The sequence below is a fragment of the Pinus tabuliformis genome, chromosome J (assembly GCF_031772625.1).
Source record: "Pinus tabuliformis cultivar Carrire ecotype Pingquan chromosome J, CPIR1, whole genome shotgun sequence".
Classification (NCBI taxonomy): domain Eukaryota; kingdom Viridiplantae; phylum Streptophyta; class Pinopsida; order Pinales; family Pinaceae; genus Pinus; species Pinus tabuliformis.
In genome coordinates, this window is record NC_142295.1 from 329,926,385 (window position 1) to 329,941,312 (window position 14,928).

Below are 14,928 nucleotides of genomic sequence, written 5' to 3' on the forward strand. Positions count from 1 at the left end.
ATAAGGAGTAAAGTCATCCATAAATATTTCTAATGAATCATTTAGCATATCATAAAAAATCCCTATCACTGCTTTTTGGAATGTTGCTGGAGCATTACATAGTCCAAATGGAAGTACCCTGTAAGCAAAGGTCCCCCATGGGCTAGTAAACGTGGTCTTGTCCTGGTCTTGGGGTGCAATCTTAATCTGATTATATCCACTAAACCCGTCCAAGAATGAAAAGAATTTCTTACCTGCCAAATTATCCAATACCTGATCAATGAATGGTAAAGGGAAATGGTCTTTCTGGGTGGCTTTATTCAGTGCTCTGTAATCCACACATACTCTCCATTTGCCATTTTTCTTGGGTACAATCACAAGTGGGGAAACCCACTCACTATCAGATATAGGATATATAAATCCTGCATTCAAGAGTTTTTGAAGTTCCTCCTTCACAATTTCCCTTAGATTGGGATTCATTCGCCGCTGGGGTTGACAGACTAGCCGGGATCCCTCTTTAATATAAATACGGTGAGTGCATAGCTCAGGGGAGATCCCTTTCATATCTGTATAGTCCCATGTGAATGCTTCTTTATTTTTCTGGAGTAACTTTATTAACTGCTGTTTTTCATTATTAGTTAAGTTAGGATTTATATTTAATGTTTTTCCAGGCTCAATTTCTATTGTTGTACTTTTGGAGGGGCTGCCTACTGTTGTCTGAAATAGACTTTTATCTTTTAGGTTCTGCTGAGATTCAGATTCTAAGATTGCAGTGAAGTGATTATACATTTCTGGGCTGACCGAAGAAGGTTCAGAAATGAAGCTGCTGATTAATTCATCTTCAGTAGAGTCTTTGAAGGTTAAGGATTGTCCGATAGTCAATATAGGTTGGGTTTCTTCATCCTCATAATCTACCCATACAGAATTATCATTATTAATCATGGGTGTAGCATGAGGATAGAGGGTAAGCTGTTTGGATTCCTGCCCATTAGAGATGGTCATTGATCCTAATCTACAGCTGATGAAAGCGTCTGCTGTAGCCAGCCAAGGTCTTCCTAGAATCAGCGGATGACCCCCCAACCTTGTTTTAGTTTGTAACACCACAAAGTCAGCTGGGTAATTCCAGGATTCTACAGAAATTATTAAATCTTCAATGACCCCTTCCGGTTTAATTGTAGAGCGATCAGCCAATTCTAGGATGGTTGGAGTTTCCCTAATAAAGTTTTTTAACTGAAGCAATTGTGTTGTTTCAAGTGTCATAATATTTATTGCAGCACCTAAATCTACTAGAACTTTAGAGACAAAAGTTTTTCCAACCTGGACTGTTACTGTAGGGTGACCAAGGTCACCATATTTCACAGGATGATCTTTTTCTGTCATTAAAGCAGTCAGTTCTCCCATCACATGAACTGTGAGGGGGTCCTTAGCTTTTCTTCCAGGTTTTTTTATGCAAATATCTCTAACAGTCCTAGCATAAATGGGAACATCTCTTAATGCTTGCAATAATGGGATTTTAACGTACAAATTCTGTAGCTCGCCTAAAAGGTTAAAAGCAGGTTGCTCAAGTGTTTTAGTGAGAGCTAGCCATTCAGGAAATGGTGGATCTGCTGTTTGATCATTGTTGTTAGATGTTGCCTCTACTGTTTTAGCATTAGCTGATTTTTCTTTTGTAACTTCCTCTTTATCAGAGTCATTAATGTCATCAATGATTGGTTCAACAATTATCCTTGAGCGAAGGTGGATATCATTACATTGCATGGGGGAGACAGACTGATTTTGAATATCAATTGCTTGCAAGGCTTTATTATTATTTGGTTTAGGATTGGGTTGCACAGGCAACTGCGGTCTAATTGCCTGGTTATTTGGAGGAGTATTGGATGGTAAGGAAAGAGACTATTGATGTTGAGGAAATGGCATCTGTTGGGCTGCCCAGCCTGGGTTCCATTGATTAAAATACGGTTGTTGGGGAGCCCAAGGATTCCATATGGTAGGATCAGGAAAAGGAAGATTTGGTTGCTGCATAGGTGGAAAATTCATTGTGTTAAAGGGTGGGTACTGCATTTGGTTCATGGGTGGGTAATTTGTTTGAAAAGGAGAGTGATTCTTCCAACAACTAAATGTTGTGTTAGAATTCATACCTTGTCTTTGTGGCCACTGCCTCCTTTGTGTTATCAGGTACACTGCTTCAGCCTCTTCTTCAGTTGACTGCAATGCTGCTTTAATTCCAGGCAGGGAAGGGCATTGCTGGGTTTCATGGTCCTTTTCGCAGATTGTATAGATTGGTACCTTATCTAGTGGGAATTCCCTGAGTGGGTGTTTTTCTCTGCATTTGGAACAAAAAATAGCTAGGGAAGCTTCTTCTTCTGCCTGTTTCTATTTTACTTGCAGAGCATCAATTTGTGAAGAAAAAGAGCTTAACATTTCAATTTTAAATTCTTCTAATAAATTACCTATTTCAGCCCTTGTTGCTCCTCCACTTGCTGACTTCTGAACTCTTGAACATACATTGTCCCTGCTTTTTGATCTACTCACTGCTCCTCTTGAACATCTCATGCAGAGGTTAACAATTTCATCAAATGGCTCTTTAGAAATGTCTCCTTTTCCTAACATATTCAACATGTCCAAGCAGTCATCTCGGACCCCTTTCAGCAATATTGTTTTCAGAATATCCTTACTCATGTTAGGGTGGTCAGACCGCTGTAAATTATACTGCAGTCTTTCCACAAAGTCTTCCAGATTCTCATCCTCCTTCTGAACCATTTTAAACAATTATTCTTTCCTTTCTCTTGTCTGGCAGTAATATTGATATTTGGCCAGAAATCTTTCTTTCATTTGATCCCAGGTAGTGATTGCCTGAGCTCCTAAGCTCATAAACCACCTTAATGCATTCCCTTTCAGTGTTGCTGGGAATAGTTTTAGTTTCTTATTAGGGCTCACATAATCATAACTTCTACATAGTTTATCGAATTCAAAGAGGAATTCATCTGGGTCTTCAGAGGATAACCCATGAAAGTTGGGTAATGCTGAGAGTGGAATGTTCTTCATGGGGTTTGCTCCTCTTGGGAGCTCCCCAATAGGGAATTCCAGGGTAGAGAGTGAATTTTCCCCTCTTCCTTCTGTTCTATTATCCTCCATTGGTCTTTTTCCTGAATCACTTGCTTTATCTTCTGTATCTTCTGTTTCTTCAGGTTCTTCTACCGGTTCCTCAGTATATTCTGGTACTTCCAGCTTTCTTTCAGGTCCTAGTATTTCCTCTATCTGTCGATCTATTTGTGAGGAATGTTGGATCTGAGGCCTTCAGGAACTCGTCCTCTGTGATGTCTCGGCTTTGGAGATAATTTCGTCAATAAAGGTTTTTCTTCCTCCTCCGCCCTTGCCTCCTGTGAAATTAGGTTTCCTGCGTCCTCTCATGCACTTGTTATTCTCAAAAAGAAATCATCAATGCTTTTAGAAATCTCTAGTCGCCTTCCCCGGAAACAGCGCCAAAATGTTGGCTAGTTGATTTTGTTTATTGATTAACAATCAAGTACCACATTAAATTGTCAACCTGGGAAAGTCTTTTATTTCAAAGGATACCGCGTACTGTATGTACTTAACTCTAAAAGCATTAAAAAGCTGTAGTGTACGTAATTCTCACGTTATGTTATAACAATGTACTGTAAAGATAAAATGAAAGCAGTTAATTTAAGATGACAAATCTGAAAAGAAAAGCGATGGATGCTCTGTTAGCAGAGGATCAGGACCCTATCCTCTTGGAAGGATGTTCAGCACCTGCCCCTGTATCCAGATTGCTAATAAACACTGGAATTCTAATTCACCGGTGAAATACAGTTTCAAACGATTAACAAAACAGAGTGCCAGCAAAAAGGAAATTATCAGAGGTAATGCTACAGAATCCAAAACAGAGTACCAGCATAAAGAAATTACCAAACACACTTACACCCTTGACAGAAAAGTAAATGGGTGAATCTCGTGAGGAAGGTGGGCCCAGTCCCTCTCACAAGATTCCCCAGAACACAAATACTAGATTAGATGCTCAGAACAATCTTCTATTCATCTGCCAAAAGATCCAGTTACAATGAGAGTTCAGACTCTGCTGTTGTCTTTCAAAATTCCCTTTACAAAACTATTTTCTCCCACCCTTCTCTAATGTAGATGTCTCCTCTTTATAGAGGAGACATCTATTACAATAGACTATCACAGTTCGTTCAGTTAACCCTTTATGTCCAAAAATAAGAGTTACAGGATGTTGTTATAACAGTGTGACAATATATTCTTTCTTGAGTTTCTTTCTGTTACACAGCTAGTAACCGAACTTCGACCATCTTCTTGGGATCATCGCACTATCCTTCATCATTTCCCCATGGTTGTTGATTTAGTAAACCCGTGCTGTTCCTGATATTTTAGGAACTGTGTTTTACCCTTTTTGGACAATTGCTGATCATGCTGCGTCAGCGCGGAATTCTGGCGATCTTTAGATAATTGCCATTTGTTATTTCCAGTTATCGCAAAATATCATTCCCCTGCTTTAGATAGTTGCCGTTGCTGGCTGTAGCAACTGCGTAGTTGCTACTTCTGTTGTTGCAGCAACTGCGTAGTTGTTGTTTCTGGTGTTACAACAACTGCGTAGTTGCTATTTCTGGTGTTACAGCAACTATGAATTATAATTCCTGCAGACTTTAGACAGTTCAATGGTTACTTGGCAACTTAGTTAGCTTTTCCAACGATAAATATAAAGATAATAATGAATATGTAATGAACAATTAAACATATAGATATGCGGAGAATTACTTCATACCTTGGGGTGATTAAGTCATTATGTAATCAAAGCTTTCAACTATTGAACTGAAAAAGGATAATATTATGGCCAAAATATAAGGTAAAAAATGGTCAATTCTGAATCCTAACAGTATGATAATATAGAGTTGGGGTTTTAGGCTGGTGCTTTCCCCAGTGATATATCATTTGTGCTATGGTTGATTACTTCTCATTCTTAGTTATATATGTTCATGCTTGATGTTGCTCATGTTCGATTAAGCTTCCGCTCAATTGTTGTAGAAGTAGATCAAGTGTTTTGCTTTAGTACATTGCATTACCAAGTGATCTACAGTGGAAAATTTCTACACTTATCGGCTAGTGTTTTCTCTTTTTGATGTAGTTAGAAAATGGAACCCAAGATGATGCAAAACCTCGTGTAGAACCATTAGACATTCGTAAGATCAATAGGAAAAATTTCACAGCCTAATTCAAGGGAAAAAGAATAGGCTTGGTTCGTTAGGTTTGCTGTATGGATGCCCAATGCTCATTGTTGCCTTGCTCTATCTCTCATTTTTTCCTTGCTCTATCTCAAATCTACCAGTTTGAGAAAGATGGGAAGCAATTTCACTTCCTTCAAATGAAAAAGCCAAGAAGTCGCATGCAACTTGCCATGAAGTTGTGGTCTTGCAATGGCAGTGTGATGCAGAAGCATCCTAGTCAGAATATTTATTGTTCATTTGGTTGATTTAGGGGGTGATGTTTTTAATTATTTTTATGAATGTTAAATAAATTGATTGGAAATCTATGTGTGAGGTTTCCAGTTGTGAAATATTCTCAACTATGTGAGAATATCGCGGATAATTAATGTGTGTAGATCCCGTAGAAATCTAAGGTATTACTGGATCCTTAAATAGGAATTAGTGGAGCGATTTATGGAGAAGATTATGGATTTATAATAATCCATAACTATGTACTTATTTCTATAAATGTGATAGTTTTCAGAAGATTAGAGAGAGTTAGAAAAAGCTAAGTAGTGGAGTGAATAGATCAGAGCACGAGATGTTCTGTACATATATGCAAATACTATTATGAATGAAAGGAGTGTTGTGTACAAAGTTGATTTTGTGTGATTTTATTATGTGATTGAATCCTTTAATCATAGGTTGAATCCTCTATTAAATACTAGTTTTTTTTTATCCCCGATTGAATGCAGATAGAGATTGAATGAAGAAATGAATCATCATTGATCACCGGATGAATCAATGACGATCTATTACGAGAAGATCGACGGTGTTCACTGGTGAATGCGCACACAACTTAACATAAGAAATGGACCCAAAACATTATAAGATTGAGTTAGTTGATAAATTCATTGAGAAACACCGAAGAAGAGTGGAAACCGTCTGATCAACAGATCCATAGATCTAATGGATATCACGCACTAACAAGCGTTGAAGTTTAACTCTAAAATCAGATGCGATCATTTATATAATTGAGTTAATAACTCAGTTAATCTGGGCCGTTCCTTTAAAGGTGGCAAGATTCGATGGATATCACATCAAAAAGTGCATGGGTTTTATTATAGATTTCGGACCCGAGAAGGGTAAAAACTGTAGTTTTATTTCCTTTCAGTTCTATGGGGAAGATAAAGATTTGTGGAAAAGGCGGATGTGATAGGTTTATGTGTCAGAGTCTTAATTCCTTTTGATTCTGTGGTAATTGAAGTTTTGGCCATATTTCGGGTAATTTAACAGTTTCAGTTATTTCTGCAGAATAACTAAAATTAAAGGCGGATGACTAAAACTCCAAAGGAAATCTGAGAAGAACTTCCACTTGTGCTTGAAGAGATCGTTACTGGATTTGAACGATTATCTCTAACACCTGCAGCCAGACCACCACGATGGCTTTGGATATGGAGTGGATTGGGATATAATATGTATTATGTATTATGTATTGCAATGGAGAGTGAAAAACATTAAATGTTATTCCACTAATGTTAAAACAAAACTAGCATTAAACTAGCATTGCATTGAAGTTTAAAACTTTTTATCCTAAGTTTTAATAAAATCATACAATTTTCCAAGTAATAAGAGGTCAAATTTGAAACTTTGGATAAAATTTTGATTGATCAAATATTTATGTTAAAAGATTGCTTAAAAATTTGAATAGGGTGGTTAGTCAAATCACACTAATGTTGGGTCAATTTCTATCGAATGCTATAGTCCTTTTGTTGTTGAAGGCAAGGGCTAATAATGCTACTCTTTGAAAATCAATTACTAATGTGGAGTTTTAAAAGGAAATTAACTAGCATTTGCAACAGATGTTGCAAAGATAACGCCATAAGGTAGTAGAAAAGGAACTAGTAGCTTGAAGTGTCTTGTAAAATCAATGCAAGCTTTGCAAAACATTATAATATTTCAAAATGATATATCTACAAGCTGTCCACGACATTATAATATTTCAAAATGATATATTTACAATTTCCAAGATCATTCAATCAACATTTATTACCACGACATAGAACAATATAAACTTTTGATCACCCTATCAGGACACAAATGAGAATGTTGAAGGTACTTTCCTTGGACACAACTTTTGAAGTGCTTCCATGGTGCTGGATAATATCTACAATAAACATATGATAGTTATTGTATAAAAATAAATATGGGAAGCAAGTTACAATACTTCTAATCAAAATCAACATCACAATTACAGTAATGGAACAAATTGTCAAGCTAAGTCTAAGCAATTCTAGAGACTAATACTAAAAATTAATTGTTTGGCATCATGTATCATTCTAGATGTATTATAAAATATAGCCTTTCTAGTATTACCTTTTTACACAGTCAATGTATAACTTATGTGGTAATGGTAATGGTAGAACCATATGTCTTATTTCCATGAACTTTGGGCAATTTTCTCTTACTCTATCATTATAGTGAGTTGCAACACATTTTGAAGAGTTCTCTTATCTAATATGTTGTTATATCATTAAGGTACATGATTGGCCATGCATTACTATAACATTATAGTGAGTTGCGACATGTTTTGAAGCGTTGCCTTATCCAATATGTTGTTATATCGTGATGGTACATGGTTGGCCATGCATAATTCTAATGCAGAAAATTGACTCTGATGAACTATCTTTAATTGTTAAACACCTTAAGTTGCAACACATTTTTAAGCATTGCCTTATCTAATATGTTGTTATATCATGATGGTACATGATCGGCGATGCATAATTCTAATGCAAAACATTGACTATGTTTTAGATGAACTATCTTTAATTGTTAAACACCTTAACTTGAAAAACACATTTGCTATATTAGTGTGTTAATTACAAATGAGAAAACATATTCATATCTATCTATGTATTTTTTTATATGACTAGTGATCTTGCACAGAAGGTTGTATAATATACCATACAACACTTTGTGATTGAGTTACCAAAAGTGTCACACAAGAAAGCTACTTTTAAAAAGCATGAATCTATTGCAATTAATCTTAAACATTTATTATGTATGTAAATACAAGACCACTCCAATTACCAATTTTATTAATAATAAAGAAAAGAAGATTAATCAATAACAAAATAATTTTAATGTACAAATCCAATTCTATAGATACTGTAACATTTTGTTCAAAAAATTTAATCGAAAAAATTTGTATAGTTCATACGTACTCCATTCCAATTATATTTTTTTTTCCGAAGAAAAAACAAAACTTTTTATTAACATAATAAAAAGTTTACATTCTGTAGGATCTCTGTTCAGAGCTGATGGCTCATCTGGAGCTGATCTGGACTGTCTAAAAGCATTTAAAAACAGAACTCAGTCTAGAGATGACTGACTGTCTCGTCTTCCCCTCTTCCGGAGGTTTAAATACATTCCATTCTGGTGCACGTCTTGGGGTCTCCTTCCGTGAAGGAAAACAACCCCTTACATCAAGCTGTCCATAAAACTATACATCTGAGAATATATAAAGAGTTTTGATAGACTGTTTTTTGTTGCCCGAGCAAAATTTTACAAAATATATATGAGAAATGACTGTAAAAGATAAAAACATTTTGACCATGAGAACAAAAACTGTATGCAGAAAAAAAGAAAGAGGGATCCTCGCTCATTGAGGAGGAGCAAAAGGGGCCTGTTGTGAAATGTTTTGCTGCCCCTGGAAGTATTCCTCTATTGACCAGCAGCCCAAATCCTGTTGTAAACCAGCTTTAGAAAGCTGATCTGCTTCTTCATTTTTATCCCTGTAAATATGACAGATGTGAAAACTGTTAAAAGAGGACTTTAATAACAAAATTTCTTCTAACAGAGGCTTTAAAATCTGGTTTTGACAAGACGCATTTCCATTGACCCATTTTATGACATTCAGTGAGTCGCCGAAGATTTGAATAGTGGAGATGTTCCTCTGAAGTAGCCAGCAAAGAAGAAGACGTAAAGCAGACAACTCAGCATAATTGTTTGACCCAGAACCTAGTCCGACAGAAGCTTTTAGGAAATGATCAGAGGTTAAATGAATGCTTATCCCAGCTCCAGCCCTGTTATTCTGGGATGCTCCATCAAAAAAGGCCCAAGGAATGCCTTCCTTGATAATAAGAGGCTTGTCACGGTTAGGTGGATTTTTTGCTTCAGGGGCCGGGATAGCAGAGTATATGGCTGCGCAATTAGAAGCAATGACAGATGAGGGAATGATTTTGTCTTGAAATATACATTTGTTTCTCGCAAGCCATACACCCCAAAAGAAAATTAGAGGTAGGTTTCTCATATTTCCATCCGGGTAGTTCTGCCACCATTTTCTCCATGCTTCTTCCAAAGGTTCTGACCCCCACTGAGCTTTAACATTAAGCAAAACTGTAAGCTCTTCCCAAATCTTTAAAGAAACTGTGCAAGATGTAAAAAGATGTCTTATAGTTTCCTCATCAGATTTACATAAAGGGCATCTTCCTGGACCAACAAGGTATCTAGCTTGTAAAATGTCCCAAGTTGGGATTTTTCTTTTTAGCAAACACCATAGGAAAATCCTGGCCTTTGCTGGGCTTTGAAGCTTCCAAATGCTTTTAGACCACCACTCGGGATTATCCCACCCTTTCTGTTTCATTAAGAAGGAGTATCCATCTTTGGGGTAGTATTCTCCAGTTTTCCCCTGAGCCCAGATCAGCATATCAGGTTCGTTTTTGAGTCTGACATGAGAACGATGGAGTTCTTGGATGAAGGAGGCCCATTCGTTCTTCCATCTGATATTTAAACCTAAATCTTCATCATTTTTCCATGCCTGACCCCATATAGTGGAGTGGCCTACTTTCTCCACCTGGTTTAGTGTGACTATTCCTTTGCTGTCAAGGTGTCTGAGGAGACCAGGTGACAAAGCAAAAGCTTCATTGCAACCTACCCAGGGGTCCCTGCCGATTCTAATGTGACTTCCATCTCCCACTTTCCAAGCCAGGCCTTGTTCTATCACAGAGAAAGCCTCCAGCGTGGCCTTCCAAATGACTGATATATTCTTCTTTTTCTTTTCCTGGCTCCGGATCCAGTCTTCCAAAGGGACTGGGTCTATATACTTCCTTTTAACCACCTTTGTCCAGAGATTCTCCATCGAGATTATCCTCCACCCGGACTTTGCTGCCAGTGATAAACTGAACTCAGGGAGTCTTTTGATTCCCCATCCACCCCATTCTTTTGGCCTGGCAATCTTATCCCATGCCACCCAGGGAAGAACCGAAGATTCCTTTGCTGAGCCTGCCCATAAAAATCTGCTGCAAATCTTCCTGATTTTCTCCATCACACCTTTGGGGACCCAAGTTAGAGCTGCCCAGTATACTGGGATGGCTAACAAGACTGATTTGAGGAGGGTCAATCTGCCTGCTCTGGAAAGCCACCTGAAACTCCAATGATTTATTCTGGCTTCTATCTTTGCTATGAGCCAGTTCCAATCCTCTTTCTTGTATGCTACTGGCTTTAACCAGAACCCCAAATATTTAAAAGGAGTGTCCAGAGGCTGAAGAGGAAAAGAAAAAAGATTGGTCATTCTGGCTCTTTCTCTTCTGTCAAGGTCTGCCACACAGATTTGTGATTTTCTAGTGTTTATCTGCATTCCAGTGGCTTTCAAAAAGAGATCAAAAATGCTTTTAAACTCCTTAATTTCGTTAGATGAACCATTTGAAAAAATCAAAATGTCATCAACAAAAAGCAAATGAGAGATAAAGAGGTTAATTGCTACCTCGATACCTTTTACCTTCCCCTCTCTTCTGGCTTTGTGGATCAATCTGCTCAGACCTTCTGCCACTAGCAAGAACAGGAGCGGTGATAAAGGGCAGCCCTGCCTAAGACCTCTTTGGCTGTTGAAAAAGGGGGAAGCTGAGCCATTGATCAGAACAGCAAAACTGACATTTGTAATACATCCCATAATCCAGCTGGTGAAAGAATAGTTGAAACCCAAATGAGTCAGCAGCATCCGGAGATAAAGCCAGTTGATGCGATCATAGGCTTTGGATAAGTCTATTTTTAAGACCGCACCCTTCATTTTCTTTTGTCTGACACTGTGAATAACCTCCTGTGCTACCCCAATGGCTTCATGAATTTGTCTTCCATCTAGAAACCCAAATTGTTCCATTGATATGTTTCTTGACAAGATAGGAAAGATTCGGATAGCAATCACCTTGGCTATGATTTTATATATACAGTTGCACAGGGAAATCGGCCTAAAGTCTTCAAAATTCTCCGGATCATCCTTCTTTGGAATGAGGGCTATGAAGGTAGAATTAAAAGGCCTGAAGACTTCTCCCTTCTGTCTTGATTCTTCTATTACATCAGTGATTTCAGAGCCTATAAGGTCAAAGAAGAAAAGGAAGAGTTCAATAGTCCACCCATCAGGGCCAGGACTCTTGTCTTTAGCCATAATTTTCATCGCTGCTTCAACCTCCTCCTTGGTAACAGGAATAGAAAGCTCTTCTGCTTCTTCCTCCTCTACAAACCTCGGAAAGCATTGAGCTGTCCTAAGGACTTCAGCTATGGTGGCCTCCCCTGGATCAGAGAAGATTCTCTCAAAATGTCTCTTTCCTAAGCCCGAAAGATCTGAAAAGGAACTGACCTCCCTTCCTTCTTCATCTTTGAGGCTCCAAATGGTGTTTACAGATTTTCTTCCTTTTGCATAGTTATGAAAAAAGCTAGTATTTTCATCTCCTGATTTTAACCATATTGCCCGACTCTTGATCCTCCATTCTTCCTCCTTGTCTAAAAGAATTTTGTTTTGAAGCTTCTCCAGGTGTAGAATTCTATCCTTTGAAGCCTGCGACTGATAACCATCCTCCTCAATGCTCTCCAAAATCTTCAATTCCTCCCTGATTTTGGATAGTTCTTCATTTTGTTTCAACTTCCTGTCCTTTGCCCATGTTATAGTTGCTTTTTTTAGTCTCTTAAGATTCTCCATGAACAGAAAGCTTTTGTCCTCTCTTACATTATTGCCCGGGTGGATCCATGTATCCTTAAAAAGAGTGCTGAAGGATGGATCTTGAAGCCAGGAAGGGTTGAATTTGAAGGGGGCCGGAGGCTTAGGTGGGGGAAAAGATAGATCCAAAAAAATAGGAAAGTGATCAGAATTGCCTACTTCCTCCACCCACTGTCTAAAAATAGGAGCTTTTGATATGAGGGCCTCGGAAAGAAGAAAACGATCTAATCTCTTGGCAATCCGATCCTCCCCTACTCTTCTATTCCTCCAGGTAGGCTTAAGTTTTACCGGGGAGGGATCTGAGAGATTGTTGTCCACAAGGAGGTTATGAAAGAAATCCGACAAGGGGTCCTCCCTGGCTGAAGGGCCCCATGCCTCAGCTCTTCCTATTGAAAAATTTAGGTCTCCTCCCACAATCAGCATAGAAGACTTCATTAGAGATTTTGCCATCAAATCGACCCAGAATAATTCTCTTCCTTGGCAAGGACCATAGATGTTTACAATAGTAAAGGGGAGGGAAAAAACAGGTGAGAGGACCTCCATACCCAGAACTTGCTTCGTCCCCCACTGATTGATGACTTTAATTCTTCCTTCTTTAAACCCAATTGCAAGACCCCCGGAGTGGCCAGTTGAGTCAATAGCGGTAAAGGCCCATCCTGGCAAGAGGGCCTTTAACATAGCTTCCACCTCTGCACCTTTCCCCAAAGTTTCTTGAAGAAATACAATGTCTGCTTTTGAGTTTAGAATCCAGTCTCGCAGGGCCAATTTTTTAGGTTTACTGGCCAAACCTCTACAGTTCCAGGAGGACAAAATCATTTGATAACCTGATCGGGGGTCTGCACAGCTCTAAGAACCCCAGGGATAGAGTGTTGTTTTCCATCGGCCACGTCAAGCTTGGCTTTCAGCTTTGCCTTTGAAAGGTCCGATTTCCTACCTCTCTTGTTCTTGGCAGAGCTTTGGGCAAGGGACTGTCCTAAACCCCCAGCAGCAACAGGTAAACCAGATTTTCCCCCCATGGATCTTAAGTTATATGGGCACGGGGTATGGATTAATGGGGGAGCAAGAGGAGGCCACTTTTCTTCACTATTCAAATCAAGAGACGGTAATGCATCCGAAATTGTGTCAATATCAGACATGATTTTTGGAGGTTCAGCTTTCTCATTTTGGCCCATGTTATGAGAGGGGAAAATAGATGGCGAAATATGCATAGAATTTGAAATATGCTCAGGATTTTGAAGAGAGAAAGGAGGAGAGCCTGAGCACATACCCTTATCCTGATCGCTGTTGGGGAATTGTTCTGCCGCTGCATCCTTGGCGTTCTCCTCCACTGCTGCCGCCGAAGGGAAATCATTGATCTGAGTCGCCTCATGGATCTGGGGTTCTTCCGCCGCTGACTCTTTCTGGTTCCCCTCGATCTCCATTTCTTCAACTGTCTGGCTCGCATTTCCTTCTCTCTCCTGAGGAGGAGGTGCCCGATTGAAAGCTGGTTCTCTAAAAACAGGGGTCCTTCGGAATCTTCGCCTTCTTCTGAACAGCGGGCAGTCCTTGGCAAGGTGCCCATACTCATGACAACGATGGCACCGAAAGGGCAAGTGCTCGTAATCGAGGAGCTGCTCGAACACATAATCTTTGTACTGCAAATTAATCTTTTGAGGGAGGCCACCGCTCGGATTAAGGCTCACCAGAATGCGGGCCATTGCCCTGTTCTTCGTCTCCAAAAAGGACATATCGGCCTCCAGGAAAGAGCCCAGTCTATTACCAATTGCTTTGAACACAGCTTCTGTCCATAAGAACGAAGGAAGGCCCGGAGCCCTCACCCACACCGGAAATTCATCAGTTCTCTCCTTAAGAGCATCGAAGAGGGGGCTCCATTTCTTCATCAAAACCGGTATATTCCCTATGCTCCAATTCCGTTCCAACACCCATTCTGCAGCCTCCTTATCCTCGAAACGGAACATGAACCAGCCTTTGGCTAAACATTGGGCCTCAAACCGAAGAGGTCTGTCCGAAACGAAGCATTGTTCTCCCCAAGCTTGAATAAATTCTGACGAAAATTTCTTTCCTCTGGCCCTTCCAACAAGGGTACTGTCTGCAACTTCTAAAGATTCTTCAATGGAGATTTCCATGCCTAGGACTAAATTCCCTTCTATTTCCTGAGAACCAATCGGCCTTTGGGGTTTTCGTTTCTCACCTTTCTTCCTTGAATCTTCAGCAGTAACCCTGGTTTCCCCGACACCGCCCGTCCATTCTGGGCCCTCCTGGAACGAATCCGCGGGAAGATCTACCTCTGGCTGTGACTGAACAGGGGCAGAGATGACATGGGCGGGGCTCCCAGAAGAATGAGGACCATAAGTCGCGTCATCGAAACCTCCCGGCTCTCCCGCAGAGTTGTCGAATTGACCCACGAAACCTTCAGCTGGGATTTCTTTAGAGAAAGGGGAAACCTTCGGCAGCGAAACCCTGGAGAGCGGAAAAACCCCACCAGAAGCCCTACCTTTACCAAGGCCAGAGGAAAGCCCCAAATTTGCTGTATCCTCAAAACCCTTCAAGGAGAAATTCCGGAAAGACCCTAGATTACCCTTGTTTTCAGAGAAAATTGCGCCTGTTGACGACCCATCCGCCACAGCCTCCCTGTCCGTCGGCTTGAAAGAGACCTGGTTACGAGGGTTGATGGATCCCCTGCCCGAGCCACTGCTTTGGATTAAAAATGATGGTTTTACCTCCTGAGAGAAAGCCTCCTGC